Genomic DNA, 27,508 nt, shown 5'->3' with positions numbered 1-27,508 from the left:
GATTCGTTAAATGGTGCCAAAGGTGCCAAAGGTATTAGCAACACAAAAAAATGCTTTTCTTATTGAACTGTTGATCTAACTATAACTACATAGTGGTGACCTCAATTAGGTTTTATATATATATATATATATATATATATATATATATATATATATATATATATATATATATATATATATATATATATATATATATATATATGTATCTATATATATATATATATATATCTATATATATATATATATATATATCTATATATATATATATATATATATATATCGATTCCGTCTGGCCCAGATGCGGAGGCTCTCGGGCGCTCTAGGGCGGTGCACGCGAGGCGCAGCAGGACCCGCTGCGATCAAATTATTCAGTTTTTCCACGAAGGAAGGTTTTTCCTCATGCACTCCCGTGTGTCAGAGTCAAGAAACCACACCGGGTTTAAGGTTGATTAGCAATTATTCTTTCTTTATTTTCAGCATCCAGCAAAACCTAACACGTTTCGGTCTCTACGGAGACCTTGCTCACAGGTTAGTGTGTTGTGGGAACAGTTTGTGTTAAATAAACAAAAGTGAAAAGGGGTAAACACTATGAAGTTACATCACTTCCTGTTGGTACCATAGTATTTCTGGGACATGTAGTTTTTGTAAATTAACAAAAAACAGTATGTTATGGATTTCCTCTGTTTGAACACAGAATGACACAGAAAATTAACAACCCGGTGCTTAATTGGGCATTTAGACTACACATTTTCATATGTCCAGGATAGAAAACAAATTAATTGTAAATTCAGTAAGTTAAAAAAGAGAAAGGGTTAGCATTAGTTCCTGTCTGATAAATGTATCAAAACTGCTTTACAGGTGGCAATGCAGTTCTTCATCCTGATTATGCCCAAACGGGCTAAAAGGTCCGAAAGTTCATGATATGTTTGGACTCCTTTTGCCTCAACACCAGTTCACGATCTCCACCTCTTCGATTTGGTCCAACGCTTTCGATTCCATAGAAAGATAGGGATTTCCAGTCACCCTTATGTTCTTTTTCCATGTGTCTGGCCATGGCATTACTGCGATCACAGTTGATGGTTGCACGGACATGCTCCAAAATTCGGAGTTTCAGTTCTTTTTTGGTGCTTCCAATGTATTTTTGGGAGCATGGGCACTGGGCATGGGCGTATATCACAAACTGAGTTTTGCAATTAATTAATTGTTCAATTTTCCATGTTTTTTTGTTGGCCATTTTTATTTCTTTGGTTGTCTTTGCGATGCAGCATACTTTGCATCCTGAACATTTGTAAAATCCTTTCGGTCTATGCCAGGCTTCTGGTTTTTTTTGCTCTTGAAAGTGGCTGTGAATCAGTTTGTCCTTTAAGTTCTTTGCCCTTCTATAGGTTACATTGGGGTGATCACCAACAATTTGAGATACTGTGGGGTCCATGTGAAGAATATGCCAGGTCTTTTTTTAAGAATCCTTGTAATTGCTTGGTTGGCCGTTGAGTGAGTGGCGATGAAGCGTATATTTTCTGGTTCAACCTCTGTTGGTTTTTGTTTGTCCTTCAATAAATCAGTTCTATTGATCATAGTAGAACGAATGGAGGCAATTTGTATCCAAGTTGGATTATATTTTCTTTTTAAGAATCTGGTTTTTGCTGAATCCTGATGTTTTTTCCAGTCATTTTCATTTGAACAAATTCTTTTGATCCGGAGGAACTCTCCATACGGGATATTTTGTAAGAGGCTGGGTTGGTGAAAACTTTGCGCATGTAGCACCGCATTTGTCGCTGTGCTTTTGCGGTGTAGTGTGGTATGCAATACATTGTCTTTGACAAAGATCTCCGTGTCTAGAAACACGACCCTGGAGTCACTGATCGTATAAGTAAAGTGTAAACCAAAATTGGAGTTGTTCAAAATTTTGAAATACGTTTCAAATTCCTCATTTGTTCCTTCCCATATTAGCAGCAAATCGTCAATATATCTCAACCATGCTATGGTTTTTTGGACTGCTTGGTCATTTTCCGATCTCCATGCCCATGTCTTTTCCCATTGTCCCATTGTGAGACAGGCATACGAAGGGCTAAAGGAAAAGCCCATCGCGGTGCCTTTAGCCTGTCGAAAGATCTCATTTCCGAATAAAAAGATGTCTTGCTCCAGGCACATAGAAATCATCTCTAGCAACATATTGTTGTGATCAGCGAGTTGTATACTTCTGTCCTTAAGGAAGGCTTTACATGCTTCCATACCAATTTTGTTTTCAATGTTGGAATAGAGCGATATTACGTCCATTGTTATTAATTTGTACGTAGGTTGCCATGGAGTATCCTGTAGTCTTCTGAGCATGTCACCCGTATCCTTTATATACGATGTTAAGCCCTTTACGTAGGGTAAAAGGAATACGTCGATGTAGTTGGCAATGGGTTCCAATAATGCCCCTTTCGCAGAGATTATAGGTCTGCCTGGTGGTCTAGTGGCATGTTTGTGAATCTTCGGCAAGAAGTAAATTGTTGCCATTTTGGGATGTTTGGTTTGTAAATATTTATATTCATCAGGATCCAGTAGTTTTTGTGAGAACCATAAATCTAATTTTTTATCCAATTCTTCTTTCAGTTTGGGTAAAGGGTTGGTTTTTAGTTGTTCATAATATTCTGTGTTTTGGAGTTGTGAATAAGCTTCCCGCATGTAAGCCTCCTTGTCCTGAATGACGACGTTGCCACCCTTATCAGCGATTTTGATTTCGATTGTGTCATCCTGTTGTAGCGAGTTTAGGGCCTGGCGTTCTTGTCTAGATAAATTGTCTTTAATGAATGGTGTATTCAGTTGGTAAAGATCTTTTACAACACATTCCTGAAAGAAGTCAATTTTGTTTCCAGGTGGTAGTTGTGGGTAGAATCTGGACTTAGGTTTCATGTTGGAGATTCCAGCTCCTAATTGTGCACAATATGCTTGTACATGTCCACCTCCTTCCTGGGGTGCTTGGCTTAGTTCCATGAGATTAACAAAATGTTCAGCATCTTCAATAGGAGTTTGAAAAGTCGGTTGTATGGTTGTTCTCCTGTAGGTAGCCATGTTTGGTTTGTCGATAAATAGTTTGGCGAGTTTGATCTTTCTAATAAATTTGTAAAGATCTATTCTGGTTTCAGCTAAATTCATGCCACTGGTGGGGCAGAAGTTCATACCACGTTTGAGGACTTGTAATTCAATGTCATTTAGTTGTTTTGATGACAAATTGATCACTTGTAATTCCTGATTATGAAAAGTGTCATGTTCGGTGGTGTCAATGTTAGTAATGTTTGAATCCGTTTCCAAGATTTCTTCATTTTCGATTAAACATTCCATTTTTTTCTCATGTTGCGTGTCATTGTTCCTATACGGTCTGTGCCAGAAGCTTGTGCCGTATTTTCGTTTGCCTCTCCTTGTTTGCTTTGGGGTGTGCTTCCTCGTCCTCTTCCCCTCCCTCTTGGGTTTGTGTATCTGGGGGGACCCATTGTTTTTTCCCAAGTCTTTTGGTTGAAGGCCAGTTTTAGATCGCCTAAAAAAGAATTCCTTGCTCTGGCTTCTCTTTGTTCTTCTTCCCCCCCGCTGAGGCTTGGTTCTGTTGAAACAATGGAGGAGACAGAGGACATACTTCCGAATTCACTATTTCTGAATTTTTCATATTTTTTGGCATAGGTGAAAATACGTCCATCCTCATAGTCTTCCTTATCCCTTTGGAATTTGGTTTGTTTTTGGATTCTGACACTTTCCTCGTGTTTATCAATGAATTTTTCCAGGTCCTCTTTGAATTTCTTCATTTCTGGATTTAAATCTATTGTGGCCAGTTCTTTTTCTAGATCTTTTAATTGTTTGGTGATTTTTTCCAAAGCTATTTCTACATGTTTTACAAGAATCTCCATTAGTCCTAGTGAAGATTTCAAAATATATTCACCCCATTCAGAAAATTAACAACCCGGGTTGTTAATTTTCTGTGTCATTCTGTGTTCAAACAGAGGAAATCCATAACATACTGTTTTTTGTTAATTTACAAAAACTACATGTCCCAGAAATACTATGGTACCAACAGGAAGTGATGTAACTTCATAGTGTTTACCCCTTTTCACTTTTGTTTATTTAACACAAACTGTTCCCACAACACACTAACCTGTGAGCAAGGTCTCCGTAGAGACCGAAACGCGTTAGGTTTTGCTGGATGCTGAAAATAAAGAAAGAATAATTGCTAATCAACCTTAAACCCGGTGTGGTTTCTTGACTCTGACACACGGGAGTGCATGAGGAAAAACCTTCCTTCGTGGAAAAACTGAATAATATATATATATATATATATATATATATATATATATATATATATCGAGTGGCGACTCATTCCTCTCTCGTGTGGAGGGGTTTGTTGTAATTTTTATGAGGCTTGGCCCGACCCAGAGACACGCACCGCCCAACAAAGAGCGCCAGTGCACCCGAACTACGGACTAAACGTTTTGAATGTGGAAACACGCAAGGGTGTAAGGTGACGCCACGGACTGGACTGTGGTAAAGGGTCCTGTCCAATGTTGAAAAGGATATTGTGACGGGCTTCCGAGAGCGCACGGAAGAGGTCAGCTCACAGGCAAGTAGCGAACTACATATCCCACAATAACTTGAACTGAGCTGAAAACGTAGCGCCCAGTAGGGGGCCACGATAACGGACGTTACAAAAACTTGATGGCCGTGTGGAGAAACTGTTTGCTACCCTGACCTGCGAAGCTTGTGCCTCATCTCTGACGAAGGTCACAGAAGTGACCGAAATGCATTGGATTAAAACTATTGAGAACGTGCTGATTGCAAATAAAAACTTTGTACAACCGGATGGAGTGGCGACTCATTCCTCTCTCGTGTGGAGGGGTTTGTTCTAATATATATATATATATATATATATATATATATATATATATATATATATATATATATATATATATATAAGTTATTCACAATAGAATTTTGAGATTTTGCATTGAAAAAAATCCTAACTATAACTACCTACTGGCGACCGCCAGTAGGTTATATATATATATATATATATATATATATATGTATATATATATATATATATATATATATATATATATATACATATATATATATATATATATATATATATATATAACCTACTGGCGGTCGCCAGTAGGTAGTTATAGTTAGGATTTTTTCAATGCAAAATCTCAAAATTCTATTGTGAAAAACTTTGGCGCCGGTTGACGAATCTGCCTGAAAATTTCCTCAAATTTGCCTCGCGAAGCTCCGGTCCTTCCTTGGAAGTTTGAGGGGGATTCGTGAAGCGGGGGCCGAGATAAAAGGGGGGTCCCAAAACGTGTTTTCCCCATGTTAATTTCCATATGGCGGTCAAACTCACTTTTGAGTAATTTAGGTTCAAAAAAATATATATATCTATGGCCGCGCCCCAGGACGCGCACTGGGGAGTGCAGCGGGCGCGACACGCGCACGGAAAGCTGATTGGCTCTCGGGTGTCTGTAAACATTCGAAACAGTCCGGACCGGCCGCCATCTTGTGTCTCGGTAGGATAGAGACACAAGAGGTGGGAAAAAAAAGGGGAAATGACCATAAGGGGGCAGGGTAGACCCCCCTTGACCCCCTAGGTTTGATGTGGGGGCTATAAAAGGGCCCCGCGGTGCAAAATTATTTTTTTTTTGATTTGCGCGGGGGGAGCAGACCGGGGAGCAGCCAATGGGGAAAGAAGAATGACATAGTTTTTAAAAAATGTAGCCTTTTTTTATAAATTGGAGGTAGTTCTAAAAAGAACTGTTTTTTTTCTTATTTTTGTTGTTTTATATTTTTTAGTGTTTTTGGAACATTTTGTACTTTTTTTGGCTTTTATGAACTATTTTATATTTTTTTTGTTATTTTTATGGGGAGAAACGAAAAAACAGGGAATTGAAAATGGCTCAACTGGAGCAAAAAATAAAATTAAAAAAAAATTGTGTTTTTTGGGGCATTTGTGGTTGTCCCCAGCAAGGAAGATGAGCTTTATGCTCAGTTCACCATAGGAGATGGTCTTACCACAATGAATACATGTTATACGGAAATCCCCAAACCGTGGCTGAATGCAAGGGATCGTCTCCCTTGCCTCTGGTCCCAATGGAGTGGGTTGCTTTCTTTTGGAGGTGGTGCTTGAAGATTTGGGAGGGTTACTGGCCAGTTCCCTCATCTCTGCAGCAGAATAGTTCATCGGATGCCTGTGCTGCATGTGGCGAATCATGGTGTTGTTTCCAAAAGAGTATTTTTTATTAGGGTTCCCCCTTGAAAGTTCCGTGCCACAGATTAGGCAAGTCACCTTGGCAGCATTGACTTTTTTCTTGCCCTCTGGGATCGATAAAAACTCCCATACAATGTGTGGTTTTGGCTGGTATGGTGTATTGTGTTCTTGCAGCCACCTTTTCCTCCCCTCCTCCTCCTCCTCCTCCTCCTCCTCCTCCTCTTCCTCCTCCTCCTCTTGTTGACCACCAATGTAATCTTGTGGTGGACCTCTTGGTGGTTGTGGTGGTGGTGGTGGTGCAGATGCTCCAGCTGCTGCTGCTACTGAAGCCATTTCAAAGTACAAAATATACCTCAAAGATTGCAAAACAGGTCTTCAGAATAAGGAAAAAAGGTGGGGTCTTTCATCATTTGGGAAAAAAAAGGCCTGAACCAATGAGAAGTGTTATTTTCAGGTCACAAGACCAGGGATTTCATCATTATGAGACCAAAACTGTTCTGCACCAATTAAAAGTGTTATTTTCAGGTCACATGACCGACGCGCTTACGCGGCGCGCCCGGGGGCACGCCCCGGGACTCGGCGCGTAAGCGCGTCGGATGTTTACGTTGCGCGATCGTATTCGCTCGAGTGCTTCCGGGTGCGCTTACACTGTGCGTATCACGTGGACGCGGCTATGCGATACGTCACGATGATGTTTTCGTTCGCGGCAATAGCGCTAACGGGACGCTCTCCGGAGCGCGCCCTGGGGCGCTTCAAAAGACTACGCTTTCCGGGGCGCTCACCGGGGCGCGCCCCGGGAGCGCTCCAGGGTAAAAAAAAAAAATATATATATATGCAAGGTAGCGCTTGTCTCAGCTCACTATGGCAACGAAGAAGCAAGACAGTGAACGGGCGGCCTCTCGCATCTATTCTATGAGAAAAAGGGGGCCCCTACAATGTATACAGTTAGCTACTCGTAGGGAAGGTAAACTATGTAGAGAAAGACAGTGTAGCAAAACTCTAAGGGCGTAAATAATCCCTAAATCAAAATCCAAACAGAATAATAGACCCTCTAAAACAATCAAATAAATGTGTGCTGAAACGGGAATTTATACAAAAATTCTTCAATTTATTTATTTTTGATTTTAGTATATTTTGTTTGTTATTTTTATCCTTTGTGCAAAATTCATTTACTTATTTAATTCATTGTTCACATTTAAAAAGAACCTTGGTGTGTAATACATGATATTCAGACACAGGCAAACAATTAATTATTTACAATTAAAGGTGTATAAAGTTAATAAGTGAGAACAGAAAAAATTACATAAACACAAATACATAAACAAATTAACCCAGTGATATACGAAATATTCAGTTGTTGGTATAATTGATGAAGGCAATGCGGTTGAGTGGAACTACGCGCGTTTCGGCCCGAGGCCTTCGTCAGGTGACCGTCATTCGTATATTTTAAATAAATAAAAAAAGGTGATATAACACAACAATGGGTAGGTTGACGTATCAACACTTTGCTTCTTATGGCGACAGTTTTAATTTCATTTGTACCGAGTCAGTTATGCTTATTTGCTCCTGCAAAATGACTTTCTATGCACTAAGTCACGTGTTGGTTATAGTGAGTCTGGTTGATTGGAAATAGAAGCGAATCCTTAGGATCTTTATTTCAGAGAGCTGATTCTCAGGTATCCGAATATTTGTAAAATTTTGTTTTCCCAAGGCAACCCGCAGAAAAGGTCAAAGCTTTTTAGTCACTTTCCTTGTAGTCAATCTTGATGTAGTGACGCTGGCACATGAACGGGCTGAGAATATTAACCACTTTGTCTTATGATTCTCGTGCGTTCAGACGGGGGTTCTGGTTAGTTGATGCTTCCGAAGTCCGCTGCTGCTACTGAAGCCATTTCAAAGTACAAAATATACCTCAAAGATTGCAAAACAGGTCTTCAGAATAAGGAAAAAAGGTGGGGTCTTTCATCATTTGGGAAAAAAAAGGCCTGAACCAATGAGAAGTGTTATTTTCAGGTCACAAGACCAGGGATTTCATCATTATGAAACCAAAACTGTTCTGCACCAATTAAAAGTGTTATTTTCAGGTCACATGACCGACGCGCTTACGCGGCGCGCCCGGGGGCACGCCCCGGGACTCGGCGCGTAAGCGCGTCGGATGTTTACGTTGCGCGATCGTATTCGCTCGAGTGCTTCCGGGTGCGCTTACACTGTGCGTATCACGTGGACGCGGCTATGCGATACGTCACGATGATGTTTTCGTTCGCGGCAATAGCGCTAACGGGACGCTCTCCTGAGCGCGCCCTGGGGCGCTTCAAAAGACTACGCTTTCCGGGGCGCTCACCGGGGCGCGCCCCGGGAGCGCTCCAGGGTAAAAAAAAAATATATATATATATGCAAGGTAGCGCTTGTCTCAGCTCACTATGGCAACGAAGAAGCAAGACAGTGAACGGGCGGCCTCTCGCATCTACCCATTTGGGATTGAAAAGTGTCTCATTTTCTATCTTTGAGCGCTCCCACTGGGGATTAATCTATGGACTACTACATCCAGAAGGCCGTGCTGCGGCCACGCCCTGGTCGACAGGTGGCCTTAAACCGAACTGTTATCATAGCTTCTGAGGTAGTCACGACACAACGCCACTGAAGAAGGGAGTACTTTGACTCTTGAAACGCGTCTGTCGTAGAACATTTGATGTGATTTCCCGCCATGTTACTGTCTGCAGGATGCCATTAAAACGTGATAAATAACTTTGAGTGGCTTTCTTCGAATTTGGGGTCTTGCGAGTTTGGATATATATATATATATATATATATATATATATATATATATATATATATATATATATATATATATATATATATATATATATATATATACATAAAATTATAGAGCATAGAAAAGGTCTTGGATTATGCATGCCCCATAAAAATTTGCGTACAGGGTCTTTCAACCAGACATAGTAGTCCCAGGCACTGTAGGAAGCTACTTTATGTATGGATGTGGTTCGTGTGAAAGAGAGCAATGCTCCTGACTCATAACAAAGTAAGCTAATGGCTAAAGTAGGCTGAAACATTGCCCCATGGTGTATGCTGTAGTGGGTGGAAGACAAATGTGAATCACACAACAGCCCAACAGATGAAGAAGGCTGGCTGAGAGCCCTTCTAAGTATATTATACATAAAGGTTTAGTAAAATCAAAAGATTTTGGCTAATGCCAGACCTTAAAACTGGCTGTTGACACTTTCCATTCCCTGGACAGGAGGCTGGAGAGGTGGGAGTGGGCAGCCTGTCTGGCCAAAAAATTCCCTAGAGACCTAGTAGGATTTCTGCTTGGGAATCAACCTTTCCAAACACAATTCCATGGTAGAAGGACATGGAAAGGAGATATTCTTTCCTTTCCAGTGATGACCATTGTGCCACTTTTCCTCTCCAGGGGCGGCAAAGAGTCCCATGGCAGGAGCACCCATAAACAAAATTGCAGTTGGCATTTTCAAATTCCAGGAGGAGTGGGGCATCCAACCAAAGAGGGTATTCTCTTTTTACTCTGTCCCATCTGATTTAGATACAAGACAAAATTACTACTTTTTTGGTGACAAAGTTTGTATAGCATGTCTGAAAGAAAATATTGTTGTTGAACACTTTCACATTCACTGGTCAATTGTGACGTGCAGGTGTGGTCACTATCAACTTTGTATCCCTACCCTTAATCTACAGGTGGAAGCATTGCAAAATACGTGTTCTATGCTGATGTATATTCTGCCCTTAGAGATTATACAACGATCAACCGAATTCTTGTATTAAAAAGTGAGGTAAGTGTGAGGCTCTAAGGGTGGTATTCGGAAATGTATTTACTATTTGGGCCATACAGACCAGCCTTTCTCCAAGAGTAGTTGAAGAAGAACTATACTTTCACCCTTTTTCAAAATTTCCCTGAGTAACCTGTCCGATGAGGAAACCAGTAGCAGAGATCATTCTGATTGCCCAATTTTAGAGGACACATCCCTGGTTTCTCATTCTATTAGAGCGTGGACTGCCAGACTCGTAATAGACCCCTAATTGGCCTCACAGCAAGAAGAGGTAGTTCTACAGGGTTCATCAATGTTTTTGTGCTGTACTGGATGGCTATTGGTACATGCTATCCTCACAAGGGAGTTGTAGTTTTATTTCCGACAAACTATGGGTATTGTAGTTCTTTTCTTCTGTTTTTCATGTTTCATTGTCACACATGTTGGCTGCTGTTGAATAAAAGCGAGAATGAGAATGCATAATCTTTGCATCCGTGCGCTCAATTGGACTCAAAATACTTGTTTACCAAAGCTAGAAAATGAGGAAGTATGTCACAGTATCAGAGATTGCAGTGAAGGACCACAGTACTCCAATTAGTATTAATTATGTAATACTTCCAATTATTATTAGGAAGTATTTGTATTTCTTCTTCTATAGTATGTTGCATAATCCTATATTGGTCTGGATTGTAATTGCATTTATATAGTGCTCACCAGCGCTTAATTTGTAAATAAAAGAGTGCTGGTGCTTGAACATCTTCTCAGAAGCTCACAGCCTGTGCAATTAAATATCAGCGTGCTGAATAACAATGCCTACTGTCTTCATGCCTCTTTAATCCACTGCCAGACACTCCCTGCCTCTTTACCTTTTTCTTGCAGGTTCCTGCTTTCTCTCTTTGAGAGGATTTTTCCGTCTTTCTCTTCCTCTGTCTTTCCGATCTGTGTGGTTTTTCCTGTCTTATGCTGGTTAAATACCTGAGTGATGGCTCCGGACAATAGGTGACATTGGTGCCCACCAGCTCAAATTAAGCACTGACAGTTACTTCCACTACTCCTGATGAGGCATTTAAATGTTTCATGCCAGGCAGCATGCTGCTTCGGAACTCAAGGGTAGGGGTTAATCCAGTGGTTATTCAGATTATTCTTGCCTTGCAAGGAAACTATGCCCTGCATTCAGCCACGGCTCGTGCAGGGCGTTACACTGGGCGGTGACGTCAGGCAGAGGAGGGGCAGGGTGGGGGGTTGTAAAATGCGGGATATGGACAATGTCAGGTAAGTACCGGAAAAAAAAATGTGTTACCCGCGCTGCATCGCCAAATGTGATGCAGCGCGTGCAACAATTTTTTTTTTCAGTACTTACCTGACCCCCCACCCTGCCCCTCCTCTGCCTGACGTCAACGCCCGGCGTAACGCCCTGCACGAGCCGTGGCTACCTGCATTTACTTCAATGCCTTTACGATGGATTAAATTAGTAGGAGAGGAACATGCAAAGAAAAAAGAAAAGGCGACTATTGGATGCTTTTGAGATAGTATGCACTCAGGATGCAAAACTCAAGAAAGAAGCATATGTTTTTGCCCAGGGCATAGCTTAGTTAGTGGGATTCGGGGAGTGTGAATAGCAAATTTACCAACTAAAAAACAGTACACTGCAGAGAGGAGGTGTAATATGACCGTGGTTTGGTATGAACTGTTCCCATGAGGAACAAGGTACATATGGATTTTGCATTAGGTGTGTCTCTGACTAGAGTGGCATGCTTGGCAAACAACAATGTGTTGGAATAATACCCCAAGAGATTGCCAGTGGGTAGACATTTGCAAGCATTTTTTTGCATCACATTTTGGGTGTTTGATTGCCATTATTATACCTGGAAAACTGAGAATAGTGCAGTGTGTGGGTTTTTATGTATGTATATGTTAAAACCTCTTAGAAAGACATTGAGAACAACCAACGGAGCCATAGCAGACCCAAATCAATGCCCCCAGGAAGAACTCTCGAGCCAAGAAAGCGTTTATTTGGGAGGTGTGACACCCCAAACACCCACTGAAGCTATGCTGTCCATACTTGCATTCGAAATTGTACTGTATTAGGTACTTTTGATAGGCCCTAGAAACAGGTGAACAGTCTGCCTGCTGCTAGGCTACCGCTAGACCACTGCTAAAGCAAGGACAAGGTTTAGAAGAATAATGTAAAGGCAGGATGCCTAGGAAGGAAAACACCAAGAGCTTTAGGCTGCACTTGAATGAAGCAGTAGCCTCATGACAATAGCAGTGTGAGAGAGTATATATGGTATATAATGCAAACTTTAAAGCAAATATTGAAAAGAGATTTTGGAGGAGCGGATGTCTAGATAAAAAGATGTAGCTATATCATTAATAATAAGATAATTATTCTCTTACATGACCTACCCTTGCTTTGCAGCGTGAAATTCTAGAAGTGAAAGTAGCTGTTGGTTCGACCGGTACCTGTTCTCCTCTACGCGGACTCAGCAGGGCGCGGTACTAGTCTGGTATACCAGAGCATTAATCTCCTCACCTGGCTCTTCGCAAATAGACGCCCTGATGTAAACCTGGGTGGAATATCATTTTGCTGAAACCATGTGATTTAAATTCTTTAGGCAGGTAAGTCCAAAGTCCATCTCTGTTGCTAAGAAGGCGATACTGCTGTTAGTTTGAGTGCTCCAGGTGTCTGCCTTTGCAAGAAGAGAAATGTTTTATGCAAAGGAGGCATCATAGCTCACTTCTAGAGGTGTCATTTGTTGCGGGCTGCTTTTTCTTTTGGGCTTTTCATTCCGTTTTAGGTCGAAACCTATCAGACAGCGCAGCTATCCAGTTTGCTAACGACATCTTGGGGACATTCGGAAAACTTCCCTTTGAATGCATTCTGCCTATTGCTTACCATTGGTTTTGTGGTTTGTAACTCACATTTGCTTGCTTTCTATTTCCTGGCTCTATTTATTTTATGCTGTCCAGCTTGAGTTTGACATTTCTGTTTGCCTAAACCTATTAACTGTATTCCTCAACTAGTGCTGGATTTCTGTAAATATGACTTTAAATCGTGCTCTTATCTTGTCATATTTGCTGTCGTGCTCTGTCTTCCAGTGAGGCGATTTATGCCACAATCATGCCGGCTATTGCGGGTTTACTTGAGAAAGGTTGTACGATGTTAGTATTTTTGTTTTCCAGCACACAAAAAAATCTACATGTCTGTAAATGAACTGTGCAGATATTTCAGAACATATCAGAATTAAAAAAGCACCAATGGGGGGCGTGGTTTGGACGCCGAAGTAAGAAGGCGGTCCCATTGTAAGCTCCACTCGGTCGCGGAGCTTCTGCAACAAAAAGCGCCTCATTATCCGGAGTATTTTGAACTCCGCCAGCAGTCCCACCGATATGATGTGGCGGTGAGTTTATACGCTGCTTTTTAATCCTTTAGCAGCATTATTGAGCCCGGGAGCCACTGTGGTGCCTATCCCCTCAGAGAAACGCGTGTGCCCGCCATTTTGTATCGCAGGGCTCGCGCTTCATTTTTTTCTCCTCAGCAGGGATCCCATGATATTTTGCAATGCCATCTGTTATTTTTATGGTACCAGATCTATAATTTTTTATGCAGTCCTTTGTTTTGGGATGTGTTATCAACATTTTATGGGCTGGAAAATGTATTAGTGGACTTCCTCATTTACTTCTTTGGATGTTTTACATCATTCACACTGCAGTACAGGATGTTTTCACTTTACGATTGTATGCTGAAGAAGTTTTTTTGTCTATATGTTTTGGATGGGGTAACCTACTAGTTTTTTTCTGATAGTGGACATTTGCTATAATTCTGGTTGCTTGAACTACTTTGGATTATCCATTTTACTGAGTGCTCCCACTTCATTATTATGCACTGAATAGCCTTTTTAGGTTTCGACCTGGCCGTAGCACCTGCGAAGCAGGTGCTCCGCCCAGGGTGAAATCTTCTGATTTTACACTATGGGGTTTAGTTCCGCCTCTGTCTTCCATTGGCTAGCTCCATTAATGGAGGCTAGCCATTGGAAGAGATTGGCTGTCAATCACGCTTTCCCCGTGAAAACGCGATTCAGGGGCGTTTCTGGGTCTTTTTTTAAGTCCCGCCCCCAGATGCTGTGTGTCCCGGGCCGCGATGTGATTGGCTGCCGGCCCGGGACACCCCCGTGACGTCATTCCCCGCTAAAAGACTGAGGCGACCGGGAGTGAAAAGTAGTCCCTGGGAATTCCGAGGCAACCAGTCAGATATTCCCCTTCAAATTCCATTTTGCTAAGCACGGATTCGGAGGATAATTTCTCAATTTTTGCGATGTTTCCTCGACCGGGGTAGCAGACGAAGAGCCACCCGTTTGGGCGCTGCGCAGGGATACGGGGTTCTGAGTCCCCTGGTGTCCGTGCGCACGGTCGGACCTGTAGGAGGGGGAGGCGGAGCCTGAGCGGCGGATCCACCACCAGCGCCATGGAGAAGAGCAGGCAGCGGGACGGGCCCCAATGACAACAACAACCACCACCACCACCGGACCCGCGCTTCGCTGGGAGAGCAGCGCCTAGAGCGTTCGGAGCACTGTGGCCATGTCACGGGGCCGCTAGAGAACGCGGGGAGCCATGGGCGCCTTGCTGATGAGCCTGCTGGTGTGCAACCTTTTGCTGCCTGCTACGAGGTGAGGGGCCCAGGGCATGGGGCTGCAGACTCGGAGCCTGTGGGGCAGATGTGCTTGCTAGTCAGGGCGGAACACCGTTGGGGAATGGGTGCATATGATGGGTGAGAGAATCACCAGGAGGCTTTGTACGTGAATCATTGAGTCTGTTGAGCCAGGAGGCCAACGTCAGCTAAGTGCAGGGGCTCTCACTGGGTGGACCTTGTGTAGAGGGACGCTGTGAACCTGTGAAGGAAGTGGGTGAAGGTACGTTCAGTGTGTAGGGAATAAAGAGCCATGGAGGAAAAAACGAGGGATGGGGACAGGAGCCCTGATCTGTGGGGGGTGGTGTGAGGTGAGGGAACTGCCTGGTTCAGCAGTGGACCTGTTGAGCAGGCATCGTGAGTCACACGTTTGGTGGCTTATGGGCATTCTGTTACCCGACCGACCTGAAATGAATGCACAGATGTGGTCTTGAAATACTGTTGAATGGTACACAGGGTGTATTTTTTGCTGCTGGAAGGGTAGTCCGGCAGTGTTTACGGGGTGGGGGGGGACTTTGGTGCTTCTTTTGGTATGGAGAAGGAAGCTCTTATTATGCCCAGGATTGTTTTTTTGGAGTTTGTAACCGGCATTACAATGTAACGTTTGTAGACTATTTTTGTCGTTCACCCCTAGCATTTTTGCAAATAAGGAGAACAAAAAAAACAGTTTAGAGTCTTGGTATCATACTGGTATACAGCGCTCCAACGTCGTAGATGCTTGGTTTGTGCTATATTGAAACTTGTAAATAGGTTTAAAATGTATACAGCGGTGGTAAGGAGTGAGAAGGCTAGATGGGTGCCACTCAAGAGTAGCACGCAGTGGAAGCACAGGTGAAGGTGGCACCAGAGCGGCATGGTATTAAGGACAGTACTTCTAGGTAGATGAAGCGAGTTGATTCACTGCCATGGAAATGTTTGGCCTCAGGCATGGGTCCTGCGGGGAAAGAGTTTGCAGACTTGCAGTACCATGATGCAATTTTGAGCAGAACACATGGGTCAATATTGTGCTTGAGAATTGGTTGCCCGATAACACAGCATCGAAATAATGAGTGTCACTTGGTGTATACTTTAGGCTGGACTCAGTTAAGTTAATTTTAGAATGGTGGTATTTGTTTCATTTAATACATATGTGCATGTGTATTATGGATTCAGCAGGGGCAATATAGCATCAAAGGATTGCACTGCTTTTGACATGCATTGGAATGAGTGCATTAGTGGCAAATGCATGTTCAGTAGTCTAAACTTTGTGATGTCACTAAATGATTGTATGGTAGCTGTAGTGGAATTGTAAATTGGGAGCAGAGTGTATGATGTAGTATGGGAAGTGAGGCTGTAATAGTGGCATCCTTGGATAAGTCAGGAGGAGAGTAGGGAAGTAGCATACAGAGAATAATCAATTATCATCATTTGTATAGCGCAGCGCTGTCATCCATAAGGGTATCTGGAGGCTGGTGTTGCTGTGTCTCCATCGTAGAACTAGGTCTTGAGTTTCTTTCTTAAGATTGCAATGGAAGGGGCAGGTTGTTCCAGGTCTTGGTAGCGAAGGAGAAGTAGCGCCCCCCTCCCTGCAGCGATGGATGCAGGTGTGTGGGAGAGTGAGGTAGTCTTGTGGGGAGATAGAAGAGTAGTTGATGTAGAATGGTCCATGGTTGTGTAGAGCTTTATATGCGAGCCTGAGTATATTGAGCTGGCATCTTTTCTGGGTGGGTAACCAGTGGATGAGGGGTGATGTTGGTCCGTTTGGGAAGGTTCAGGATGAGTCTAGCTGCAGTATTCTGTATGGTCTAGAGTCTTTTGAGGAGCTGCATTGAAATGCCAGTGTAGAGTGCCTTGCCTTAGTCAAGGCGGCTGGTGACAAGGGTGTACATGATGGTCTTTCTGTTGTTGGTTAGGATCCATCAGAAGATTCGACGGAGAGTGTGGAAGCAGGAGGAGGTGTCTGAGTTGACTTGTTGTTTCATGGTCAGTTGGCTGTTGAGGATGATGCAGAGGTTGCATGCATGGTCTGTGAGAGCCTGGTGTTGGTCCGAGTTCTGCTGGCCACTAGCTGCGGTCCCATGCATAGCAGTTAATCCAGACGATCAGTACTTCTTTCTTGTTTGGAGTTTAGTTTGAGGCAGCTCTCTCTCATCCAGCGTAGATTATGTTGAGTCTGTATGATCTGATGATGTCTGCGATTGGGTCATGTAGATATTGAGCAGGGTGAGGCTGAGGAATGACCCTTGGGCTACGGTACGCTGCATGCGATGTTCTTGGGTCAAAAAAATAGGATGGTTGACAGATGTGAGTGGGGAGAACATACAATATCACTATTACCACCTACGTGGTTATTAATTCAAAGCATAATATGCATCTAAGTCAAAACACAATTCAAAGTACGTCAGTAGATTACTGCACTATATAACAACAAGGCAAAAATTACTTAAAAACATCAAATTTTATTATAAAAAAGAGGGATTAGACTCCACATAAAAACAAGCACTGGTGTTGCCAATAGGTTTCGCATTTGGAAAGTTGGAGCTGTTGGTTTTGTAAATGACATTTTATATTTATATATCGTTATTGGCATTGTCAATAACAATATATAAATATAAAATGTCATTTACAAAACCAATAGCTCCAACTTTCCAAATGCGAAACCTATTGGCAACGCCAGTGCTTGTTTTCTTTTTGGCTTGGATGGGGAAATTTCCTTTACATAAGCTGGTACTGGTTACTCTCTGAGGTGGCGTTTCTGTTCCTTATTGAGGTATATATTGTAAGTCACCTTCCAGTGACTCATACATTTTACTTATACATCTCTGCTTTATCCTCAATCTGGTGACCTGCTATTGATTGTTTATTGTTCCTGCTGTCCTCTTTGTTCATCTTTGGGCTGGATCCGCCCTATTCTACTTACTACTCATCGCCCTATTCAGCAATCTAAGATGGCCAGCGACCCTCACATCACTCCTAAACCAGCCTCTTCAGGCGCAAAGTCAAAAAGACACAAACATGATCCACCTTCTCCTATTCTCTCCTTGCAAAATCCAGTTCTTGACTCTATTTTAGACGAGGTACGTGGTCTTCAACCGTTTTATGTCCACTACCAATGAAAAATTAAAACAAATAGACGACCGATTGATTATCATGGAAAGGTGTTGGAACTCGAGCAACGTGTGGGAGACCTTCAAGATATTTCTGTTAAAATCCTTTATTAGAGCATGGGATCCACAAGCTGAAACTCCACACTGAAGACCATGAAAATCGTAATCGAAGGAACAACCTTCGCCTTTTGGTCTTCCAGAAAATTTAGAGGCCCAGACATGTTATCTTTTCTGCAGAAATTCCTTCCAGATCTCTTAGGTCTTCAAACCTCTGCACCTCTCAATATACAACGTGCGCATCGTCTGGGTCGCATCCATTCTAATTCAAACAAGCCACGAGGTATTATAATGCACTTCCTGGAATATACTGTACTTATGCATGTTCTGAAGGCTGTAAAACTGAAACAACGTTTTACTTGCTCGGGACATATTATTTTTATTTCCCAGGACGTCTCCACCGCAACGAATGCTTGACGTAAAGAATTTCTGGCTCTTTGTCCTCAGATGAGACATTTGAACATTCAGTATGGCATTTTTCATCCTTGCCTGTGCAAAATTACCCATGAAGGAAAGTCACGCTCATTCGAAGATCCTGAGAAACTCAGACTCTTTCTAAGCAGTATCTCCTCTCGTAACAGGGATACTAATGTTTGATTTACTCTTACTTAACGGATTGATATTGTTGCTCTAAAGGTTTATCTATTTTGATGTTTTACTATTTTGTTCCTCTCCCTTATCTTTCTAATGCTCTCTCATCCTTTACTCTTTTTATCTCTCTTATTTCTTAAAGTACTCCGTTTCTCTTAATATCTTTTCTCATTCATTATTTTCTATTCTTAGCTATTTCTTTTTTTCTTAGGAGGCCTCTTCTTACCTATTCTCTCCTTCCACCATTATTGTTTTTTTCTGTGTCACCATGCTCCTCTCATACCGATTGCTTATTTCTCTTTAGATCTGGATTCTTTTCCTTGATCTGTTTACTCAATCTGTTTCCATATCTCTCTATCCTTCTTTCTTACAGTTTCTCTTTGTTCCCTGGTTACTTTCCCTCACGGTTTATTCTCATTACTACTTTTTTATCTCTTTGAGTGTATTTCTGGTATCATTTGATAAATGTTGTCTCTTTTTCTTTTTTAATGGTCTTGCAACTTACTGTTCCAGTTTCCATATGTTCCCCCCCACCCATCAACATGTTTAACGTTGTCTCATGGTATGTACGTGGTACAGGTCATCCTGTCAAACGTCAAAAGGTACTGTCTCACTAATCTAAACCTAATACCCATGTTGCCTTTTTACAGGAAACTCAATGTAATGATGCAAAATCTCTTAAGCTTAAATGTCAATGGGTTAATCGAATTGTTTTCTCCCCTGCTCTTGATCGTCATGGTGGTGTTGCTATTTTATTTAATAAATCGATTAATGCACAAATGTTATCAACAGAATGTGATTCTAATAGAGGATGGGCTATGGTTGACGCTATCTATATATAAAAACGAAAGTATGTCTGTTTGTCCTTTATGCATTACTACACCATTCATCCGATCGGCATGAAACTTTGGGAAGTTGTTGAGTACACTCCTGCGAAGGTTTCTGGCAAAAAATAAATAAAAGAAAATTCTAAAAAGAAAGAAAGAAAATTTGTTAAAAGTTGTTGAGTACACTCCCGCGAAGGTTTCTGGCAAACAAAAAAAAGAAAGAAAAATGTGTTAAATATCGGCCCCCCGGCACCCCAGGGCCCTCATAATCTTTCCAATACTGAAAGTTTACAGTTTCCGGTGCGACTCGCTTTTACAATAACCATCAACAAAGCACAACGACAATCGCTGCAAGTGTGTGGACTAGATTTGGAGAATCCGTGCTTCTCACATGGACAACTGTATGTGGCCAGCTCACGCGTCAGAAAACCTTCTGATTTATTTGTGTACGCACCAGACGGAAAAACAAAAAATACCGTGTATCTACAAGCACTTGAATAAATAAACAGAATTAAAACAACACTTTAAAATGTTTTCCATATTAAAATGAAAACGTTTCAATAAAAATGACACAATGTAAATTGTATGTTATCATAACAAGTTTCCTTAAATTTCCTTTCTTCTGAGATCGCAGCATCGCACGACGTGTAAGCTAGTCATTTATAAAACAGAAGTCACTTTCTTTAATATTTATGGTCCTGTCAAACCCGACCCACAATTTGGCACTGTATTTAATTGAAACTATTTTGGCACTGTATTTAATTGAAACTATCTTATACTGTACTGCGGACGCGCCGGTCCTGCGCCGGAGTCGCGCCAGACTCCTGCCCGTCTGCGCCCATCAGGGAACGGGAGGCGCATGGAGGCGTACGGCGTGGCAGGCTCTCTTCTCCCCTACACTCCATTTCCCTATAGCAACATGCTATCTTACTCGTCCCAGGAGCTCCACTCCATGAACAAAGCTGCGGAGTCCTGTCACACAGTTTTTCCTGGTCGCCATAGGGGCAAGCATAAATGCCCAGGTTGTAATTGGCATCTTACTAGCGTACATCCTCCCACATCTCACACGAAGGAGCGAAACATTAAACATCTTTGCTTACTCCTTAACACCAGATCAATGCACAGACATGCTCAGGAGATCTTTGATCTCCTGACCACTGATAAACCTGCCTGCCTGATGCTAACTGAGACATGGCTTAATGAGTCTTCCCATCCTGACATTGTTGCCGCTATCCCCCCTGAGTGTAACATCTTTAGGCAAGATAGAGATAAGGGTCGAGGGGGAGGAGTGGCTCTCGTGGTGAAAAAAACACTTACTTGCGCTGTCATTTACACGGAGACCATTACGAGCGCCGAATCCCTTGCCTTCTCCCTATCCCTGTCATCCCAACAATCTGTCAAGGGGCTTCTAGTGTATAGACCTCCGGGTCCTGCGGGATCCTTTTTTGAGGAACTCCAGCAAGTCATTTCCACACTAGTCCTGAGAACTGAGCAGTGTGTACTGGCCGGAGATTTCAACTTCCATATGGAAGATTGTTATGATCCGGATACTATCAAGATGCTTGATGTTACGTCCTCCCTGGGCTTGCTTCCCTATCTTTCTGGCCCGACTCACCACAAAGGTCACACATTAGACCAGGTCTTTTCCACCCTTCCGGTTGAGGTGACTGCATTGTTGCCGGTATTATGGTCTGACCATCGACTAGCTCATTTTCTAATACTAGGCACTGAGAAACCAGCAGCCACCGCCATGAGACATCAGGGATGTGCTTTTAGGGCATACCATCGGGTGACTCCAGACCTGTTAGCCCAGGCCCTTTTGAACCATCCCGTGTCCTATACCGGCGACCTGGACAATGACCTCGAAACCCTGCAGACCTGGCTCCTAGTAAGACTGAATGAGCTTGCCCTGCGCAGCCTCCCCGAACCACCATCAAACGGGTTTCGGCACCTTGGTTTACTGCGGGGTTAGCTCACTCCCGTAGACAATGTAAAGTTGCCGAACGGACATGGAGGGCTCAGTATGATGCCAAGGCAAAGCTGACCTATAGATCTATGATTAAATCCTACCATAGACTAGTCCTTCAGGAAAAAAAATGCTATTTCGCTAAAGGAATCGAGGAAGCAGCAAACTCCTGTAAGGAGATTTTCTCGATCGTTAGGGAATTCACTACCCTGCGATCTAACTCAGCACAGGACGCCCCGACTGAGACCTGGGCCGATACCATAGCCAATTTTTTCACTACTTAAATTAGGCAGATACAGGATTCTTTTCCCCCTAGACCGACGGTCGGTCTCTCGACCTTGCCGGAGGAGCTAGCCCATTTGCCCACCTCTGGCCCTGTTCTGGCGGTCTTTCCGCCTCTTAGGGTATCTTCATCATTAGCACTGATGATGAATCTCAAATCTGGATCACCACGTGACCCCTGCCCTGCCAAGTTTTTAGCCAGAATGGCAGACATTGTAAACCCTCTAGCCAACCCTATCCTGAATCTTTCTTTGAGTCAGGGGGCCCTACCACACTCATGGAAACAGGCCATGGTCATCCCTCTTCTTAAAAAGCCTAGCCTTGCTCCAGAAATCCCTGCCAATTATAGGCCCATCTCGCTCCTTCCGGCACTCACTAAAATCTTGGAGAAGCATGTTCATGGCGTGCTCTCCAATTTTTTGGAGTCCAACGAGCTACTGCACGCGTCTCGACCTAATCTAAGCACAGAAACAGCGCTTCTAGAGGTTTCAGAGGTCGTTAACGAGACGCTGGATGTCGGAGGCAGGGTTATGCTAGTTATGTTAGACCTGTCGGCGGCTTTTGACACCGTCCCCCATGAGGATCTCCTCATAAGACTGCATGACATCGGTCTGAAGGGGACGGTGCTCAGTTGGTTTCGTTCCTTTCTAGCCAACCGCCGACAAACGGTCTGGGCCTCCCCCGGTTCTGCCGAAATGTCGCCTTTGGGAGTCGGAGTTCCTCAGGGCTCAGTATTGAGCCCAACTCTATTTAACATCTTCATGACCCCTCTGGCGACATTGGTGGAGTCCTACGGGGCCCAGATCGTTTCCTATGCTGATGACACCCAGCTTCTCTTTACCTGCCGGAAGGGTGAAGAATTTGATGGCGAAAGTATCCGTGAGTGCCTTTGGGCTGTTTTTAACTGGTTCCAACTGAACAGCCTCAAGTGCAACTCAGATAAATCCGAGATACTTTTCTTTGGATGTCCATCGGAACCGGACTGGCAAGGGTGTTGGCCTGCCGACATGTTCCCTCCAGCTCATTCATCTGAGTCAGCCAAGAACCTGGGAATTAAAATAGACAACGGGCTTACGCTCAAATCCCAGGTGCTGACTCTCACAGGAACATGTTTCGGTATCCTCAGGATGCTCCGGAAGTTCTTTCCGCTGCTTTCTGAGGAACATAGGAGAACAATTGTTCAGGCCCTCATCGGATCCAGACTGGATTATGCCAATATCCTATATCTTGGCCTTCCGGAATACCTCCTACTGCGCATGCAGGTGGCTCAGAATGCGGCCGCTCGAGCCATCTTCGGCCTGCATCGGCGAGCGAGTGCTTCGAGTCTACTGCAAACCCTACATTGGCTCCCCATCCGGAAGCGGATAATATTCAAGGCCATGACACTGGCTCACAAAGCGCTGCATGCTACGGGAGCCCAATACTTACAAAAGAGGCTGGCTTTCTACCTTCCGGCACAATCTTTAAGATCGGAGTCTCTTGCACTGGCAGTAGTCCCCCGTATAAAGAAAGCCCGCATCGGAGGACGGTCCTTTAGGTTGCTGGCCCCCCAGGTGTGGAACTCCTTTCCTTTGTCTTTGCGTTCCACGTCCAACTTACTCGCTTTCAGGAAGAGTTTAAAGACCTGGCTCTTTACTCGCTAGAGACTTTTTGCCCCGTCTTTGGTTCTGCCTTTTTATCTTTTCACTGTTATGTTTTGTCTGTTCTTTCTCCTAGGTCTGGAGCACAAAGCGCCGGGACACTCCTTTGGAGTAGCCGCGCGCTATAGAAGACCTATAATAACATAACATAACATAATAACATAACATATTTCTAATCCCAATATAATTGTTGGTGGCGATTTCCATAATTGCCTGGATCCCTTCTCTGATAGAAAATCTAAATGCAAATTTAAGCCTGATAAAACTAATAAATCATCATATGACGTATGGAAAACATGTAATCCAGACACTTCCGAATTTACGTTCTTTTCACCTGTACACCATATTATGTCCCATATTGATTATATTCTGGTCTGTAAATCATTACTTCCCTGTATCCATGCCTCTTAAATTGGTTCTATTTTTATTTCTGACCATGCCCCCATCTCTGCCTCTTTTGACCTGTCACTTACCACATGCAAACAAGGCCTTTGGGGTTTTAACAATCACCTATTCTCAGATTAAACCTTTATATCAGAAGCAATATTAATGAATTTTTTCAATTCAACAAACCTTCAGATACCTCAATTCATAATAAGTTGGATGCCTTTAAAGCATCATTTACAGCCTTTACCATTGCTAATTCTGAAAAGAAAAAGAAATTACTTAATGCTAAATATCAGGAAGCTCTTCTAAAAATTAAAACCCTGGAACACAATTAGTTTTACTTTAAATCCTCCTCCACTTTGCAATAATTGATTACAGCCAAATCTACATTGAATAAAATTGCAACTCTTAAATCTTTTAATATCTTTCTTAAGATTAAAACTTAATTTCATGGTGACCAAATTAAGGCAGGGAAAATGTTAGCAAACTATTTAAAAATCAAATCAGAGCGTAAAAATATTGGACCTATCCATTCAGAAACAACGAATAAACGTCTTTCCTTCGATTCAGACATTGTCAATACATTCCAATCCTATTATGTACTTTTAACAGAGGACACAACTCCTTCTGAAAAATATCTTGAAACGTTTTTCCAAGGTATCCCCAAACCATATTCTCTTCCAGATACGTTTTTACCTCTTCAGAATTATCTCTCCCTTCAAGAAATCACCAATGCTCCTAAATCTTTAAAAGAGGCCGAAGCATCGGGACCAGATGGTTTTTCAGTTGAACTATTCTTAGGTTTTTCCTCAATTTTTGCATCAATATTATTAGACCTTTTTAATTAATTCCTCTCAAATTCTGAAGCATGTGGTTCTTTTTAGAAGCCCTTATTATTGTTATCCCCAAACCAGACAAGGACTCTTCCTTTTTGTAAAAGTTTTCGACCCATCTCCCTAATTAATTATGATTGTAAAATATTTTAGCTTCACGTTTATTCTGCTCCTTCTCAAACCTGATCAGTCTGGCTTTGTTAAGGGGCGACTTGTCTCTGACAATCTTAGAATGTTCTCAAATATTCTTGCATTTGGAAAAAGTACTCTTCTCATTTGGCTGCCCTATCACTTGATGCTGAAAAAGCTTTTGACCGAATAAATTGGCAATTTATGCTCTATACTCTTCAATGGTTTGGCTTTGGACAAAAGTTTATTTCTTATATCAAACTACTATATACTGCCCCTTGTGCTTGTGTATTTGTCAATGGTCTTTTTTCCTCATACTTCCATCTGCAACAAGGTGCCCGTCAAGGTTGCCCTCTCTCTCCATTGCTTTTTCTACTCTGTCTAGAACCCTTTCTTAAACGTATTAGACATAATCTTAATATTACTGTCTTTAATCTTAATTCCCATCAAATTAAACTCTTTGCTTATGCAGATGATATCCTTATTTACATGTCCAATCCTTAAGCATCTTTCCCCCCTTTTTTACATGAGATTGCTTTATATTCCACTGTCTCTGGTTATAAACTTAATTTGTCTAAAACTGAGATTTTACCTTTAAATTCATCATGTTATCGATACATGTTTGATACAACCAATTTCACTTGGTGCCCCCAAAAGATTAAATACTTAGGAACATGGTGTTCCTCAAATATTTCTGATACTTTAGTCAATATTTTTTCTGCATTAAAACTTTTACTTACTAATTTGCTGTCTTCCTGGTCCCCATTATTTTTATCTTGGTGGGGCAGACTAGATATGATTAAAATGATGATTGTTCCCCAGGTGCTTTTCATGCTCCCAATGTTATCTTTTAAAATTCCTAATTATTATTTTTCCCAGATTAATTCTATTTGTACCAAATTTTTAAGGAACAATAAACGTGCTCGTATTGCCCTATCTAAATTAACTCATCCGAAATCATAGGGAGGTGTTCGATTTCCCGATTTTAAACTATACCTCAATGCTTTTTTGATTCGTCAATTTTATGCCATGTCTAAAGATTATCAAGATCTACTTATGCCAACATGAGTTGTTGTTGAACGATCATTGTTACATTACTTTTTTTTCAGGATTTTATGTTCATGACCAACTGCACTTTCATTTCCAAATACTCTATCTTAAAATATTCTTACCATTTAATACACACACTGTTTTTCAAAGTTTATAACCTTTATCAATACTTTCTACCCTCTTCAATTGGTTTAAAAAGCTCATTAAATTCTGTCACAAATCCTTTTAATACAAGCACTGGAAGGAAGAGGGCATTTTCTATGTACATCAGTTGACACTCAGCAATTCAATCTTGCCCTTCCTCCAACTACAAAAAAAATGTAGCCGTCCTGACTCTTACCTTCAGCAATATAACAAATTGTCTCTGTTCTCCAAACCTTTTTACAAAAATGTAACTCCAACCCTACTCCTATTTCGTTTACTTCTAGTACACCACTATTACACATTCCTCATGACCCAATTCTTTACTAATGTGTGGGTACCAGGTGAACTTTTACTAACACCTCCCCATGACAGCCGGCTGAGGTTCTGGAAGTCTTGTCTTTTATGTGCCTTTAGGGAACTGACTATGCTAATTCCAACTCATTCCACTATGTGGTAGTAAGTTAGAGGGTGTCCGAGGATACCTTGTGGACATATTCATTGGCAAATATGAGCATATTTAAATTTGAAAACAGGGGTACAATTCCTAGGGCAGACTCTCCCAAGTTCCCCAAATTGCATTCTATGAAAGATTAAGGACCTTATGGTTTGGCAGACATGATACTTACTTGTTATGTGCAGTACATTTACTGTAACACAGTTGTAACGTGGCAGATGGAACCTTTGCTACGTTTACAGGGCGCATAAAGGTAGTAATGAGGCTACGTGTATGACCTATATTACCTATTTACTGATATTATTTATGACATCACTGATGACATCTCAAATGACATAGTTGATTCTCATAGAACATATCATGAGGGATGTAATATCTGGGTTCATAAGCGGTGCATGGTGGGGGTGCAAGTTATTGTAAACTGTGCTAAGTATAACTGGTGAATTTCTGTGTTTTATTAAGTTAACAATGGTAATGTTGTCACTGACATATTCACCTAACTATAATGTTATCCCCCTGGGCCCTTATTTTACTTTAAGAGGCTGGTGTGCAACCCCCCTTTCCCCAAGCCTTATTAGGCTCTAGGGACCCCATGCCAGGGCGATTTGTTTATTGAAAGGGGTGGGGGTGGAGCGGGCCCCATCTCGGAGCCTTGTTAGGCCACGGGGAACTCCTTCCCTCAGGGCCCTTTTTTAAAATAAAAGGGAGGGGTACTGATTTAATTGGAAAGATGATGGATACTTCAAGGTAGATTATTCATGTTACTTTATTAAGATAAGTTGTTAAGATATAAAGATAAAACCCCATCAGGAGATGCTGTCCTGCTGCTCAGCCCTCACCCAACTGACATTCACAAACCACTAACATTACATTCATCCAACATTCTACATCACATGCATTCTAGCTGAGCAGCAGGAAGACTCAAGATACAACAGGTACCCACTAAAGCCTTGTTAGGTCCTGGGAACCCAATACCCCAGGGCCACTACTAAAAAGAAAGGGGAGGGTGTGGCACATCCCCCGGGGCCCGCACTGTAAAATGTTGATGCTCACCGAGGGGCTATCACTACATGTTAGTTGGGGGCTGTGGGAGGAGACCCAAGGCCCCGTGCACCCAGCCAGCTGTCCGCATGCAGCAGGAGCCAGCACTGCTCCCTCTGGGAATGAGCAATATTTTGATCTGTTTACCTGTCCGCATCAGTGCAGGCAGGAAAACAGATCAAAAGTCAGCTCCCAGCCGGCGGGAGCATTTTTAAAGCTTCTGCTGACCTGGGAACAGTCTTTGTGTTTGCTCCTGCTTACCAGTATATAAAAAACATTCTCCCGCCAAGCGGGAACAAACACCGGCTTCCCTGTCT

The 27,508-nt window shown here is 42.3% G+C and overlaps 1 protein-coding gene across 6 annotated transcripts in view; it reads right to left on the bottom strand.

The window, feature by feature from the left end:
* LOC147730473 (interferon-inducible GTPase 5-like) overlaps positions 1 to 27,508 on the bottom strand; it is a 153,224-nt gene that overhangs the window by 95,703 nt on the left and 30,013 nt on the right. Inside the window, exon 1 of one of the 6 annotated variants that reach the window (XM_086955286.1) lies at positions 12,424 to 12,540. The exons of the other annotated variants lie outside the window; for them this stretch is intronic. The gene's annotated coding sequence lies outside the window, so the exon portion shown is untranslated. Of the gene's footprint in view, positions 1 to 12,423; positions 12,541 to 27,508 lie in introns of those variants that run through there. 6 annotated transcript variants of the gene reach the window in all.

The sequence above is a fragment of the Lissotriton vulgaris genome, chromosome 2_1 (assembly GCF_964263255.1).
Source record: "Lissotriton vulgaris chromosome 2_1, aLisVul1.2, whole genome shotgun sequence".
NCBI lineage: Eukaryota > Metazoa > Chordata > Amphibia > Caudata > Salamandridae > Lissotriton > Lissotriton vulgaris.
The sequence above is the reverse complement of the archived record's forward strand: the minus strand, read 5'-3'. Positions and strand labels throughout refer to the sequence as shown.